General features: G+C 48.8%; 1 long non-coding RNA gene across 1 annotated transcript in view; it reads left to right on the forward strand.

Moving 5' to 3' along the window:
• The window catches only part of LOC108402392 (uncharacterized), an 83,211-nt gene extending 70,749 nt beyond the window's left edge, over window positions 1-12,462 (forward strand). Inside the window, exons 3-4 of the long non-coding RNA XR_012124269.1 lie at window positions 1,617-1,723; window positions 11,618-12,462. This is a non-coding gene — a long non-coding RNA (uncharacterized lncRNA). The remainder of the gene's footprint in view (window positions 1-1,616; window positions 1,724-11,617) is intronic.
• Window positions 12,463-15,618: the final 3,156 nt, after the last annotated feature.

Below are 15,618 nucleotides of genomic sequence, written 5' to 3' on the forward strand. Positions count from 1 at the left end.
TGGTGGTGGGGGTTATGGGTGTGTGAGTGGTGGGAGAATGTGTGAAGTGAGGGAGAAATGGAGAAGGATGAGCAGTAAGATTGTGGGGCTGAATTAGGCATGTACAGACGGAGGTATCTGGGAGGTCCTAATGCCAACAGGCCCCCATCCCCTCACAGAGGCAGGTGCACTGAGCCAGACTCTCTTTCAAGGGCTTTCAAGATAGTGACCCATATTATGCACGTAACATTATCACCATTTACCCACGAGCAAACTGGTGCAGAGAAGTAGAGTCACAGCCTAAGGTCACACAGCCAGGAAGTGGTGGCTCTGGAGGCAAAACAAGTCTGTGCTCTTGACTGTGTTGCTCTTCCACCTCTTGCATGGACTGGAGGGGAGTGGGGAATAGTGGGCAAGGGGCAGAAGGAGCCCTGCTTAGAGGAGCTGTGCCCAATTCTCAGGTATAAAGTCGATCTTCCCAGCCATGAAAAGCATGTCACTGGAACCACAAGCTCCCCTGTGTTCCTAGGGGACAGTCCCAGGCTGTAGTCCTGCAATAAATCAGGTGGGGTTCCCACAGCCCACGAGGAATGATTGGAAGATTCTGCTGGGTCTCAAAGATGTTCCAGAAATGCAGCATCTGATATAGCAACAGCGCCCTTGCTCTTTGTCATCCCGGGGCCCTGGCTGTCTCTCTGTTTATGATTACTGATGGCCTTTTCACAAAAACAAGCTTTTCTCTGTCTTCTGAGGGCTCGGCTTCCTGCTGTTGGTTCTCACCTGAAGCCATAATTTTCCATTTGTGGCTCAGTAACCATCTCCCGGGTGGCTAATTATGGGCCATATGTTCCTGAGGCCGGCGTGCAGGAAAGGCAGACCGGCGCGCTCTGACGCCTGCCTCCTGTTCCGATTTCTCCACTGGACTCTTCTAGCATCAGAACTGTCCTGCACCGCCTCTCCCCTGGGCCTCCTGAGATGGCTTTCCTCCTCAGGTAGTGTCCACTTTGCAGATGACCCCACTGGGCTAAATAGGGCATTCACTAGTCTGCCTGCCAGCATCTCTGTGTTGACCAGTTGGCAAAAACCAACCCCAGGGCAGTTGATTTCTGCTGTTCAAGTTCCATGCAGGTGGGTGATGAAGTGGAAAGAGCTTTGGCCTGGGATTGGGGGAAGTTGAGTTCTGCTTCCAGCTTTGCTGGGGAATTGCTGTTATGATTCTGAAGAAATCCCTTTACATTTCAGGTCTTAGTTTTGCTTAACGTAAGAAGAAAAATTTTGGTTAGGTCGGTGGTATCCAACCTGATTTCTAGGTGTCTGAAAAGGTAGTGCTGGGCATGGGCATGCTTTAAAATGGCTGTGAACTCCCTCTAACTGCAAACTCCTAGAGGGAAGTGATTGCTGCTTATTCATCTTTGAGTCTCTTACATAGGACAGCATTCAGCACAGAAGGTGCAAACAATGAATGTTGAAACATGAGGGCCTTTCAGAAAGTCCGACAAAAATTGTTCTTTGGCCCTGATGAAGTTGAGCAGGCTAACAGAGACCTTGGATCCTTTAATGATTAGCATTACATAAAAGATGTATCACTCACGGGTTTTTTTGTCTCTGCATAACTGATTTCTGTGTAACTTAAACAGGAAAGGAATCCTTGAGAAATGCTCTGGCTAGACTGAGGACTGATAAAAAGACTGAAAACCAGCTAAAAAAAAAATGACATCGGGAGCCAAGGCATCTGAGACCACAGGTGAGTTTCAATATTCAAGATGATGGGTCCAATGGACATGCAGATGTCATGTGACTGCCCGCGTCTTGGGTGGGGGATGGGAGGTATCCAGCTTCCTTAGATTCCTGTGGACTTTGTCCTCCACTAACACTATCACACAGTTGAGGGATTTCTGCCAAACAGGGAGGAAATTTGGATTCTGGGTAGCCCCAAAATGACAAAGCACCATTGTACCTATAATTCTGGTCCTGCTGTACTTACCTGGAGCTCCGCACAGTAGTTACAGGCAGCTTTGGTAAAAGGCAATGGGGAAAACAAACTTACATATGCATTTTGATATAGAAAAACATCTGTGTGCCTGGAATCCATGTGAAAGGAATTTTAACGGGATGCTTGTTGGATGAAGACAAACCCATTTCTAGTCTACAACGTGGAGGTTTTCTACCAAGACTAGGAAGGGGGAATCACCTGCAGAGTTGCAGACTCAGCTCTTCTGTGTGTCTAGTTGCTCAGTGGGAGCTCCAGTGACTTCTCTTGTCTGTTCTCTCCATCTCTGTGAGCCTCATAGCCCCAAACTGGTTTACGTCCCTGGGATGTGAGACCAAATGAGATAAGGGGTTTGAACATTATCCACAACCCTAGGTGTATGCATACTTCTGATAACAATCAACAACAATGTCAACAATGCCAATATCTGATTGGGTAGTTTTCTGGACAGGGTGGGTGGGCAGCCACTGGAGGGGAAACACCTTCCCTTTTCTTCTTCTCACCAATATTCTTTGTGCATGTTTTGTCTCTGCAGTTGATATATATCACTTGCAGCTGCCCAGTATCTTTTGAACAGCCTGAGTATATCTTAATTATTTTTCACATGATGACTCCTGCCTTCTCAATGTAGAATCCAGACAATTTGCATCTGGAGGCTTGCATTCAGCTAGGGTAGTGGCAGGTCCCTGTAGTTAGATGTACTTGTTTGAGACTTGGAATTAGAAATGAGCATTAAGAGGAAGACCCTTGTCCAGAGAGTGGTGCAGAGCTATCTAGTTCTTTAGGGGCAGCAGCGGTGGGACTTCTGTCCCCCAGTCCTGATCATAGCAGCCGCTATATGGCAACAGTTGTGATGTTTTTGTTAGAGAATCCCTGCACGTGTGTTTGGGCTTGGTTGATTCAGAGTGCTTTCTTTGCTCTTCTCAGAGATACTTTGAGCCATCTAGTCGCCTTTAATATATTCCTTTCATGCTTACTTTAGGCAGAATGAATTCTGTTGTAGCTAAGAACCCTCCCTAGTATAGCATTATATCTGGAGTGGGTTCTAAAAGTTATAGAATCTTATATTGTATATGAAAATGGCTTAGTAGAAGTAGTTGGCAATCAGGAGACAAGAATTAACCCAATATCAGCTGGAGAGAGGACGGCCTCACTTTTGTGTTGGCAAATCCATGACAACTGTGTCATGCTAGACAAACTTTTGCCTGCTTATCCGTGGGGACACTGACCCCTGCTGATGAGGCTGTAGGGTTAAGGGAAATAGTAGGAAAAGTTCTTCCCCCTCCCCCCAAAAAAATTCTCTTCCTTGTCTCAGGCAGAGTTTGGGTATCTTTTTTGTGCCTTGGCTCCTGCTGATAAGCATACCCTCAGTATCTTCCCTTCTATCCCAAGTGACCTATGTATATATGTGTGTATGTGTATGTATGTATATGTATACCCCTTCAATGAATGAACACATGTATATTCATATATCAGTATATCCCTTTATTGGTGCTAGTTGTGAGATCAATAAAGATTTAACCTCTTCAAAAGTAGATATATTAGTTCTTGAAAATGTGTAGACAGATAAAGCTTATGGAGGAGATACAAGAGAGAGGAAGAGATACTGAAGGAGAGGCAGAAGGGCCCTGGCCACTTCGGAAGTGACCCCCAGTGAGTCAGCTTCAGTGGCTGCCAGCCTCTGCTGTGGCCTCATGTCCCCACTTCTGCTGTCCATGCCCTGGGTAGGCCTTTTTGCACACTGAATCAGGGCTGGCCTGTGTGACTAATAGACTATGGTGATGACAACAGTGTGGGATTCCAAGGTCAGGTCATAAAGAGAATTGCAGCCTCTGCCTTGGCCTCTTAGGTCATTTTCTCTGAAAGAAGCCAGATGCCATGTGGGAAGGACACGCAAGCCACTCTGTGGAGAGCCCTGTGAAGAGAACCCATCCTGGCAGCTGTTCTCTGCTGGCCATGTGAGTGAGCTTCCTTGGAAAAGGACTTTGTAGCCTCGGATCATCACTTAGAGGCCTGGAGCTCCAGCTGACAGCGATCACCCCCAGGAACTTGAGCCAGAACTGCCCATCCAAGCTGCTCCTGAATCCTCGACCTGCAGAGCAGGGAGAGATAACAGATGATTATTATGGCTTTAAGCCCTTAAACATCAGGTTATTTGTTACACAGCATTGGATACTTACTATCGTTCCCTTGCTTTCCTTCCTTTTGGTAAAGATGCTCTGGCCTCCGAGGTAGGGGTACAGTGGAGATGTTTGGAAATCTGTCTTCTTCCTGCTGGGGTTACTGTTCTGCTTGACAGCTCCACTCATTCTCCACTTAATAGAAATTCCTCTTGGGCTCTGGTAGATAACTGAACATTATTTCCGGTTTTCAGTATCTGCAACTTTAATTCTCCCGAGTCTATTTTTGTAAGTATTTCAATAGAAAGGAGGATGAGGATGAATCAAATGCTGTCATCTTGCTGTTATTTTAACCAGGAAATCAGAAATCTATAACTGCCTCTAGGTGTTTGATTATGCATTCCATCAGTACACATTTTTGAGCACATATTTCTCCAATACATTTTCTTTCTTGTTCCTTTATTTATTTATTATTTACATGTGCCATTGTATTATCATCTATTTTTAAACCTACATAAAATATACATTTAGAAAATATGAGATACAAATAAATAGAAAGAGAGGTTCTAATATTTTCTTTTTTTACCCAAATGATCATCTTGGGATAAATTTGGGATTTACTGCTGATAAATGTGCCCCTTCTCCTACTTAGGAGATCTCTGGTCTCTAATATGGTTGGCTTTTTATATTCTTGTATTATCTGTATGTTCTTGAAGGGCAGAGTTGTGCCTTATTTATCACTTCCAAGATTTCAGGGTTATTGCTCTGTTCATACTTCTTAAGAGACAGAATAAAGAATGAATGAATACATGACTGAATGGTGGACTTTGACATTTCCCAAATTGCAGAGCCCCTCTGCTATACTCACAGACAGTTGCATCCGTGTTGGACACACCCTTCCAAGTATGGACTTATTTCTAAGACAAACCGCATTCTGTTTTCCCTACCCATCCTGACCCACATGCTGACAGACCTAGGCCCTCACCCACATATACCCCTGAACACAAGTTTTCTCCTTTTCTCTCGAGCTATCTTCCAGCCTGGCTCTCTGGCAAACAGCCTTCACCAGTGGAAGCTTTTCAAGAAAGTACTATGTGGGTGAGGGTATTCTAGGCCCTTCACTGGCTTTCCTCCCCAGGACTCAGGCTGTCTGGGTATCTGTCTTTTTACATTTCCTGGAGCTCAGGAGTTGTGGCAGACACAGTTATAACCATCTGGTCAAGTGTGTTTGTTCAGCTGGGCATCTCTCTTCTGTCTCAGTTGACTGAGCTCTTCATCCCCATTGAGGACCCAGAGTGACCTAGTGAGTTGGAATCAGTGTCGCTGTGTCCCTGAGGCAGCCCCCCTCTCCACTGCCATCACTCTCTTGGCCTGGGGTTGTGTAAGCAGCTGGAGCCTAGGAGAAGGCACGAAAGGGCAGCTTCTCTGTGAAAACAGGTAGCTTTGGTCTCTGTGAGTGTGCGTGTGCACACACATGCATTTGGAGAATTATGGGAGGGTACACTTTGTTAGATTTAGAAGGTCTTAGATTGATCTCTAATGTCTGGATTCTTTCACTGTTGGACTTAAGCCAAGACAGCTCAGTCAAGACCAGTGGATGGGACTTCTTTGAGACATACTGGAAACATACCCTTGCAATGTGGTGTTATAGTGAACATGTTTTGGCTGCCCTGAAACTTTAATACTGTGATGGGCAAGGTTAGGCCCCCAAATCTTAGTGGCTTAAAACAACAAGATGTATTTCTCATTAGTGTTGTGTGTCCGTCAGGGGACATCTGGGAGCTGGCCTCACTCTGGGACTCAGGATGATAGGGAGGCCACCATCTACCCATAGCATGGTAGAGGAGAAGAGAAAGACAGGCGAATCCCACCCTGCTGACAGGAAGACTGTTATCTGGAAGTCCCACAATCACTTCTACTCCTATGTCAATGGCCAAAGCAAGTCACATGGGCATAACTGTTTTCAAGGGGAATAAGGAAGTACAATGTCCCCATGTGATCAGGAAAAGAGAACTAGAATAAATGTGAACAGTGCCAGTGACACTCACCATGTCCTTTCCTGTTGTTGGAGAGTTTTCTAGTTTCTGAATTCTACTTCTCTCAAACAGGACTCAGAAATTCACGTGGCAGGCAGAACAGTGGTTCCCCAGAGATGTCCACACCCTACTCCTCAGACCCTGTGGATATGTTCTACATGGCAGAGGAGATTTTTCAGTTTTGATTAAATTAAGGGTCTTGGGACAGAGAGGTCATCTGGCATTATCCAGGTGGGCTCAGTGTAACACAAGGATCTTCACAGGGAAAGAGGGAGACAGTCACCCAGAGGTGGGGTCCCGGATGCAAAGAGAGCCATGGCCAAGGAATGCAGGCACCCTTTAGAAGCTGGAAGAGTGGAGGCCTATTCCCAGGGGGACGGTCTGGAGTGGTCATTTCTCTCTGCAGAGAAATGATCAGATCTCTGAAAAAGGCTGAACTAGGGAGTGAGATAATATCATTCACTTTGACTTTATGTTTACATTGAATCACTTTTCTCTTTCTACCACATTTGAGACACATTTAATTATTTGTCCAATAATAAAAATCAACAACTTGCCTTTGGTGTATGTTACAGTGCACAAGAGGCTTTCACTAGTGTCCTGACTTCTGATTCAGAGCATGGTGCAAAGAGACTGTCAGAACTGGTGCTGCCCCCATTTGATATGTGTTCCAGTCTCTGCTGTGTGACGGACAGCCGCAGGATTCCAGTGTCCCAGTGGCCTAAGGGGACGAGTGTGTCCCTGTGTTTATGCTACTTCTCATTGCCTGTATCTGCAGTATCTGGGCCGACCCTGACTGGGCATAGCAGGCGGCTCTGCTTCAGACATGGGGCTGACAGAGCCTGGCTCCAGCCTGCAGGTTGAGCTCAGGTCTGTGTCCCGGGCTTGAGGCATGGAAGCTCCCCCAGGGACGTACAGGTCGTGACAGGTCACCAGAGTCCAGAAACAAGCCCAATGGCAGCCCAATCTCATTTCAAGTCTCTGCTGCTCTCATGACAGCTAATGTCTTGTGGCTAAAGCAGGGCCTGTGGTTAAGGTTAGGCAAGAGTGTGGCAAAGAGGGTGCGCAGAGGCTGTGATTGGAGCATCGAGAGTTGGTCCTAGGCCAATCCTCTGCAACAGAGAAGGAAACAGGCTTTGGAGAAGTAAATTGTTTTTCTGGATCTCATAGGCCATTCGTCTTTTGAGTCAAGGCTGCCTGTCTGTTCATCACCCGGCACTGCCCCCGAGGCAGTCCTCAAGAGGCCTCCAGCAGGTCACCTTCTGCGCACTTCACCTCGTTTTGTCTGGCCTTGTCTTTCTGCTTCTGGAGGTTTATTTGTTTTCAAACCACAGTGTGTGAACAACTCAGCTTGCCATTTATCCCTCTGGGGGAGCTCTCTCTCTCTCTCCGATCAATTCCGTACCCCTTTCTGGGATGACATGTCTTTCTCTGGGCCTTTGTCTACTCATCTGTGAAGCAATCGAGTTTTCTGTCCCCTGGGATGGGGCAGCAGCTCCTACATGCAGAGGGTTTGCTCTGTGAGCGGTTTTCAGGCTGCTCTTGTTCTGCAGTGCAGCACCCTCCTGGCCGGCCTGTCAGCAACATGAGTCATGCTTAGGCACATTTCGAGCAGGGACTGTCTACGAGGAAGGAAAAGGTCAGCTCCAAGGGCCCTGGGTCCGTTCAGACCTTATATGGAGTGTTGCGGGAGGCCCTATAAAGCGGATGCTTGTTCTTGGGGGAGGGTCTAGAGTGATCCCAGGGTTGCGAGTGGCTGAAGACGCTGGTATCCACTTGGCATGGAGAAGAGAAGAGTGGTGGCAAGTTGGGTTTTCCGGTCACCATACTTAATTCATGTCAATAAGCATTTCTTGAGCCCAGTAATGCACTAGGGCCTCTGCTGGCGACACAGACAAATAGAGACCCTGCCTCAAGAGGCCTAGGGTTGAGCAGGGGGGATGAGGGCATTTAATCAACAGTTTACTCTCTTCAAACCTGGCAAAAGCCATGCAAATGGGAACAAGGGTTTGGGGGGTATTCTTAACAGACTTTGGGCTTGTCTGAAAAGGGCAAGCAATTCTTTCCCAGTCTGGCTGCAAATAATGAATGGCTGCGTTGCATGGGAACCCTGATTTCCAACTCTTTGTGTTCAACAAGGGCAAGAGAAACCCTAAGAGGGAAAGGTTTGGGAGGAGCGCTGTGGGCATCTTTCTCTCCTCCTGCAACCTGCTCCACCCTCCCCAGAGGGGAGAAGGAAAAATGATTTGGATGCAGTGCAGCAAGGAGCCAAGCTGGGTGCAGAGTTCCTGGTGAGCTGCAGGAACTGTGGTGGGACCTGGGGCTTGTCTGGGATCCGAGGCCCAGGGATGTGACGTGGTTTGGTCCTTTGTCCTTGGGTGTGGCGGAGACGGGAGGTGCATCTGCTGGCCCGTTAGCAGTGATGGTGATGACGGCCAGTGAGGGGGTGGGTGTCAACCCGGCAGAGGGGAGATGCAGAGGGCTGGACCAAACAGGGCCCTGGGGGTGATGCCCGGGCATTCAGAATCATATCCCAAGTGGGCCTGAGGGGGGCACTGTTGGGGAGTTCAGGCTCCCAGCTGCAGACTGTGTGGAAGTAGGCTGACATCTGTTGCCTCCAGAGAGGGCCCCCACACTCAGTTCTGGATTAGGGGAGTCATGGCCGGGGGTTCCCCAGAGCAGCTGGGCAGACATCTCACCAGGATAGTCCAGACAGAATTCACTAAAGGGGATCTTCAGGCTGAATCCAGCCTATGTGCTGCTATGTTAGACCCAAACAATTTTCAAAGCTGAGAATTAGCTGGAGGAAAGAAAATGTAGATTAGAGGTAAAAAAAAAAATCTGGATTTCAATTTTTTTTCTTAAAAATTGAATTGAATTGATTCCCAGTACAGTTGGGAATCCTGGGGACCACATTCCTGTTTGGCAACAATTTCTTGGAGCTGAGTGGTGGTCTCTCCCTTTTGCCATGGCTGGGGATCCCAGCTGCCACTGTCCCCACAGATCCTTCTGCTGTGCAGACTCACTCAGCTTTCTTTCCAGTTTACCTGATTGGATCCAGTTGGGTATCGGAGTCTGCAGCCCGCTGCTCTACCCGGAACACTGGGTTTAGCCTCTCCTGGCTTAGAGATGCCTTTGAGATTTTTAATGTAAGTAATGACTCCTCCAGAGATTAGCATGTGATTACAGGTGGTTCCCAGACCCTTTAGAGCTCGTTAGAACCTGGATCCCACACTAAAACACCCTACTTTGGAAAAAAGAATCTTGTGGTTTCTTGGAAACTTGGCTTAGAGGCATGTTTATAAAGCATGACCCTTTCCCCTGTCTGTGTGCAGTGTCCCTCTCATTTCCTTAGCCTTCTCTCCTCCTACATGCCTTGTACCCCTTTCCTGTGCCCCTTGGGGGTCAGGCAGGCAGGTGGGAAGAGGTCGTCCTCCTCCTGTGCAGGTGAAGACTGCGAGTGCCCCGTGCAGAGCTGCCGCCAGGAGGTGGAGGGCTGCTCAGTGCTTTCGGCTTCCGTCTGAGCTCCCTTCCCACTATCTTCCATTCGCCAGTCAGTTATAAATAGCACCAAGATGTTATTTCCAGCTTGGAAGTGACATGTACTGTCAGCAACACCACAGAACACTTCATTGATGTTTTTAGTGGGCTGGGGAAAAGGAAATAAGATTGCTTATTTGCCTAAAGCAATGTGCAGTGAACTGAACTCCATTGACTTCCCATGGGACTCTGTGCTTTTCCCAAGTGAATGGATTTTCAAATTTGGAACACAAGTGGCCTTCAGGCTGAATGGCCGCTGCCGTCTGCCTGTCTGATTCAGTCCTTACTGCAGCCCAAGGAGTACTGAGCGTCTGAGCTCCCTCAGTGCTCTGGCCTGGGAACACTGCCTGAGAGGGGCTAGGAAGGTGGGAGGAGAGGCGACTCCTAACTGCTCTGGGGACCTTGTCTGAAAAGGATAAGCAGTCGTTCTGTCTTGCTGCATGTCAGGGGGGAGAAGGCATTCTCCTCAGGCTAAGCCTCCCAGCAGAAGAGGAAACCCCAGCCAAACCTTGCAACCACAGGGAGCGGGGCTGTGTTAGACAAGGGCTGACGGGGGAGTCAGGAAAATAGAAGGCAGCAGTGGAAGGAGGGCTGCGCGCAAGGCCAGTGAAGGGCAGGCAGGACACGCAGGACACCCGCGGCTGTCGCTGGGCCTCAGACACGGAGCCTGGGGCAGAATGCTGGAGGGCAAAGGAGGATGTTCAGGCCTTGCTCGTAGTCTGAGAAGCTTCCTTACCCTGAACTGCTAGAAACGACCAAGAGTTGCACAGTGCTATGTACTCAGCAGTCCTGAGCTGCCTTTCCACGACCCTTCGAAATGCCCCCATTGGATGGATGGGAAAACTGGGATGAGAGGCTAAGTCATGGGCTTGAAGTCACATGGTAGCACATGGCTGAAGACGCCAAAGAAATAAGACAGTTACCATCTCAGCTCCGGAGAAGTGTTTACTGTGGCCATGGAGTTAAAATGAGCCTGTCAAGGAAGCTGCTTCTCCTTTTTGGGTCTCATGGGAATTTCCTAGATGTTGTCTTCCTACCAGACTGTGAGCTCTGCAGGGGCAGGATCTCTTGCTCAGACCCTGGGGCAAGGGTTTGGGCGCAGTTAGTTGATGGGTAGGTGACCCCAGGAGGCACTGGCCTGAGAGTGGGAGGGGACTTAGTGAAAGGACCAAAGCCAGGACAGGCGTGTGAAGAGTAACTGCTGTTGGAGCTGTTGGGGGAGAGGCGGTGTGTATTTTCCTGGGTCCTTGTCTCCCCCTCACCCCCACCCCCCTGTGACAAAGAATTGGAGGGCGGAGACACAGTAGTGAAGCAGAGTATAAGTTTTATTTAAAGTTACTTAGAGAGAAAGTGCAGGCGACCTCAGAGAGAGAGGAGCGCCCTGAGAGGTTGGGGGTTCCCCCTTTTAAGGATTTTTCAGGAATGTGACAAAGGGCTGGGTGTGGACTCGTTAAGTGGTCTCAAGTATCTTTGATGAGACGTTAAATTTCTTATCAGTCCTCTAGGTAATTCTGAAAAATCAACTTATCAATCAAGACTGTCTGCCCTTCCTCCAAGGTGGGCAGTTATTTGTTGTTTGCTAAAGACTCTGTTAAGAATCTTTCTTCTTAACTTCCTAGGTGTTTTCAAAATGCAATTCTGGCTTTAAGGTGGGATCTCCCTGTCTCTATTATGCTGTTTATAGGTGGGCCTCTTAGCAGGCTGGAGTAAATCTTAACAATGATCTAATTTTGACACAATGAAGACATGGGCTGTGCTGATACTTTTCCGTATCTGGGGAATATCCAAACATTCAAGGCCAAATTGCTCTTGACTTTTTGAGCTTTAACTGATTAACTCTGAGTCTTTTCTGGCCTTCTAGTTTTAACTGGTTAACTCTGGGTCCTTTCTAGTGGGCTTTACTGACCTTGTTCCCTTTCCACCCTGCTCATGTCTATTTTCCTGCCTCACAGAGCCGGGGAGCCTGTCTGTCTATGGACCCCCGGAGACTGCTTCACGCACACCCCAGAGCTATCCCACGGCAGGCCGGGAGGCTGCGCTCTTCACATCAAATCCGTGTCTGGTTGGGCTGCTGTTGCTCCTGGAAGACTGATTCCCTGGCACATCCAGCCTGCCCCGAACGCCTCCCCAGGTTGAGAGGCACAGGGAGCTGTGGGCAGAGGCCCTCGGTGGACTTGGGATCATGAATGAGAAGAAACAGCACCTGTGTCTGTAAAGGGACCATCTTCATTTCACCCACCTTTGTGATCCTCGCAGGACATGCTGGGTGCATTTGTGTTGAATGAATGAGTGAATTCTCCCTCCAGTTCTATGGCCTCTGGCACAGTAATACCACTGGGCAACACAGGATGTGAATAACAGAGTTTAATGAGGAGCTGCCCTTTACCAGTGCAGACCAGGGCACATGGGGGGCCGGACAAAGGGCTGGAGGAGCCAGCAGGCTTTCTGTAGGGGTGGAATTGAGCTGGACCATGAGCGGTGGCTGGAGAAGGAGGCATGGCAGTCAGGGGAGAGAGAAAGAGACTCCTGGGTACTTACAGAGAGGCAGAGACAGCGTGGTATCCAGGCAGACCATAGGCCGCCCTGGCCCTGTGCTGGGCCTCTGAGGGCTCCAGCCTTTGCTTGCTGAGGGCGGCCTGGAGCCGGCCTGTGGGTAAAATTGCAGTATTTCCAGAATCTCTTGTCTGGCTTTAGTGCATCTCCCTGTCAATAGGCATTCCTAAGGGGTGGAGAGCAGTAGTTCATCTCCACATCAATGGGTGATTACCTAGGTGACTGAGGACTTACCTGAACCTGAGAGGTTGTGGTGGGGATTTGCTTGCTTCTGCTGGAGCAGAAGAGAGAGTGATGGCCCCAGGACCACTGTTTGTAAGCAATAAATGGGTTTTAAACTCCCATTGACTGGTTTTGGCTTCAGCTGGGTATTTTTCCTCGGGATTTCCTCTCCCTGAAGTTACACAGCCCCACCTCTGTCCTGCTCCTTGGGTGCCTCTGTCCTGCTTGTGATGGCCCTGGTGTCTGGCCCTCCTTCCAGCCTCAGCTCACCCCTCTGACTCGGGGAGCCTGGGTAGTGGAGGAGCATGTGCCCTGGAGCCTCCAGGTAAGGCCACAAGCCTGGTCTTACTGGTTGAGCACCTCTGGGAAGTGACCTCCCTACCTGAGCCTCATCAACAAAATGAACAGCGCCAGGCCTCTTGTGTTGTGAGAATCGTGCAAGCTGATCTGGTACCCGGCTTAGGGCAGGGCCTGCCCCCAGCATGGGCCGCTCCAACTGCTGCGGGTCAGTAGGCCCTTTGTCCCTTGCCACGGCCACAGAGGCGCAGGAACGGGGCTATGTTAGGGGCGCGAGGTGTTTAGTGCAGTCCTTGCCCACCACAGATGCACTAGATGGCACTTGTTGCCATTAATTATTATTTATTTTTCTTTTCCAAATGCTGCTCATTAGGGCGTGACTTGGTTTCTCAATGATCACGTGTTGATTCCCCCCCACCCCTCAGCCTCTCACCCCCGGGGTCCGCGACGACCCCCTCAGCTCAGCCGCAGGCGTCCAGCCTGGGGTGCTGCCCACAGCATGGCACTGTGTGGAGCAGGGGGAGCGAGGTCTGGGAGGGCCAGGACTTGTGTGGGAGGCAGAAAGGAAGTGTGGGTGGGGAACACACCCCGGTTGGTGTGGTGGCATGGGGGTGCTCCGCCTTCTCCTGCTGTGCGATCTGCACACGTTCTTTGCCTCTCTGAGCCTCATTTTGCTCCTAATCTGAACAGGGGTCCATCGTACCTATCACCTGGGACTGTTGGTAGTGTTAAACAAAGATGACAGGCAAGGTGCCAGCCCAATGGTCAGTGCCACCTTGTTTGTTTCCCCTCCTGAGAGGAAGAGGGGAGGAGGCAGTGGCCTAGGAGGTGGGGAATCCCAGGACTAAAGGAGGCGAATGGTGCTTGAGTAAGACTTGGTTCAGGGGGCTGCCGCTCCCCGTAGTCTGGGAGAGCTGTTTTACTGCTCTGAAGTGGTTCCTTATTGGGAGCATGACTCTAATAATCTCTTGCTTGTTACTTTCTTGCAGGGTTGTGCCTAATGAATGAGCAGGTGTTTTATAAAATAATGCAGGATGCACATGTGAAGTATTATCATTGTTGCTGTTGCTACTGTTTTCTTTGTATTTATTTATTTTTGTCTAGCAACCCTTTCTTTTCAATAATAACCCCTGATTTTCCTTCAGATAACAACTGCTCCTTGTTCTCAGTTCCTGTCATTTGGATGAGGCTTCCCTACTCTCAGGGTTTCGGGAAGGACCCAGGAGTGGCCGTTTGTCAGATCCTGTTTCTCTGGACTTAGCAACTGGCTTCGGGATGGACACCATCCCAGGTCAGTCTGACGGAATGTAGCCCTAGGGTGGGACAATCAGGAGCAGGGACTTCCTGCGTGATCGCAAGCTGCAGGGATCTGGTAGGGGGGTGGTTAAGGTGTTGTTAGTTGTGTGGACTCTGGGATCAAATTGGAATTCTTATTCGGATTCTTCTAGTTAGTAGATGTGTGAATTCGAGCAAGTTACTTAGCTTCTCAGTGCCTCAACTTTGTCATCTATGAAAGGGCATTAAAATAGCACCCACTCTGTGGTATTGTTAAGAGAGTTAAATGACCAAATGATTAGAAAATATTTAAAATGTTAAGAGAGTTAAATGACCAAATGATTAGAAAATATTTAAAATACTGTCAGGATTCAGTAAGCATTTAATCAGTGTTAGCTAATATCAGTTGTTTGGTTAGCTTGGAACTGTCATTGAAGCCAGCTCACATGCAAGACGTGAGGAGACCCAGTCCTGATGCTCTCGCTGGAGCACCTGGATCCACCCATGCCTGAAGCCAACAAATGCCTAGAATTTCTGACTTAAGCTGGTTATAGTTGAGTTTCTCTTGCTTGCAACTAAGAGTTTTAGCTGTTGTAATGCATATTTCCACATAAAAAAATTGACTATTACCAGCACATTAGAACCTTCTGTCATTCCCTTTTCTCTTCACACTGAAGTTCAAATTCCTTAGCTAAGCTTCCAAGATTTTGTGACTAGGCCAGGCGCCTGCCTAACTCATTGGCTTCCTGTTTCTCTGCACTCACTTGTCCTCTACTTTACAGTCTTTCCTGACTTGCAGAGCCTTAGGCGCATCCTGCTCCCTCCTCCTCTTGACGTTGCACATACACATCCCAGTCCTGGGGATGTCTTTCCCCACTGGGCTGCCCCTTCAGTGTCCTTGCTTTGAGAAGCTCTGCTGAGCGTGAACCCTTCCGAGTCTGGAGTAGGTTCTCCTGCTCTATCCCTGCAGCGATCCTCGCTCAACACACATTCATGGAAGGATTCACAAACGCTGTGTGTGTGGGGTACAGAGGATGAAAGACAGTTGCCAAAGTGCTGGCATTTTGATACACTAAGAGCTCCTAATGTGACTTACTAAAGGTCAAGCTTGAGGGAGCCAAAGGAGGCGGGCCATTGGGAAGCCCGGCAGTCGAGGTCCTTCTGGATACCTGCTGATGGCTGGTTTGGCCGTGTCATCTACAGTGAAGCACACTTCCATTTGACGGGTGCTTGATTTAATAAAACTCCCAAACTCCTATCAGCCCTGACATGCCCAAGGAATAAGATGGCAAATTAGAGAGATGGAAAACTCCACTCTGGTGCAAGCCAAGATTTAAAAGGCTCTGGTAGCCCTTATTTATGGAGTTTGGGTTTTTCTTTAACCCTTGGGTGAGAATGGGGCAGCTTGGAGCCCTAAATTCTAATGAATTTTGTGCTGTGTTCTCCTTTCTGGCATGTAGTGCTTAATAAATGCTCCCATCTTTCTAGGGGAAAATTTCTCTCTCTGCTAATTGCTGTCAACATCCATCAAGGTCACTGAGAGAGCAACCTCCCAGCCAGAGGGCCCTTGGGCCTGAGCTCCATCACTGGGAAACAGTCTCTGAGA

Source organism: Manis javanica, chromosome 2, assembly GCF_040802235.1.
Source record: "Manis javanica isolate MJ-LG chromosome 2, MJ_LKY, whole genome shotgun sequence".
Taxonomy (NCBI): Eukaryota; Metazoa; Chordata; class Mammalia; order Pholidota; family Manidae; genus Manis; species Manis javanica.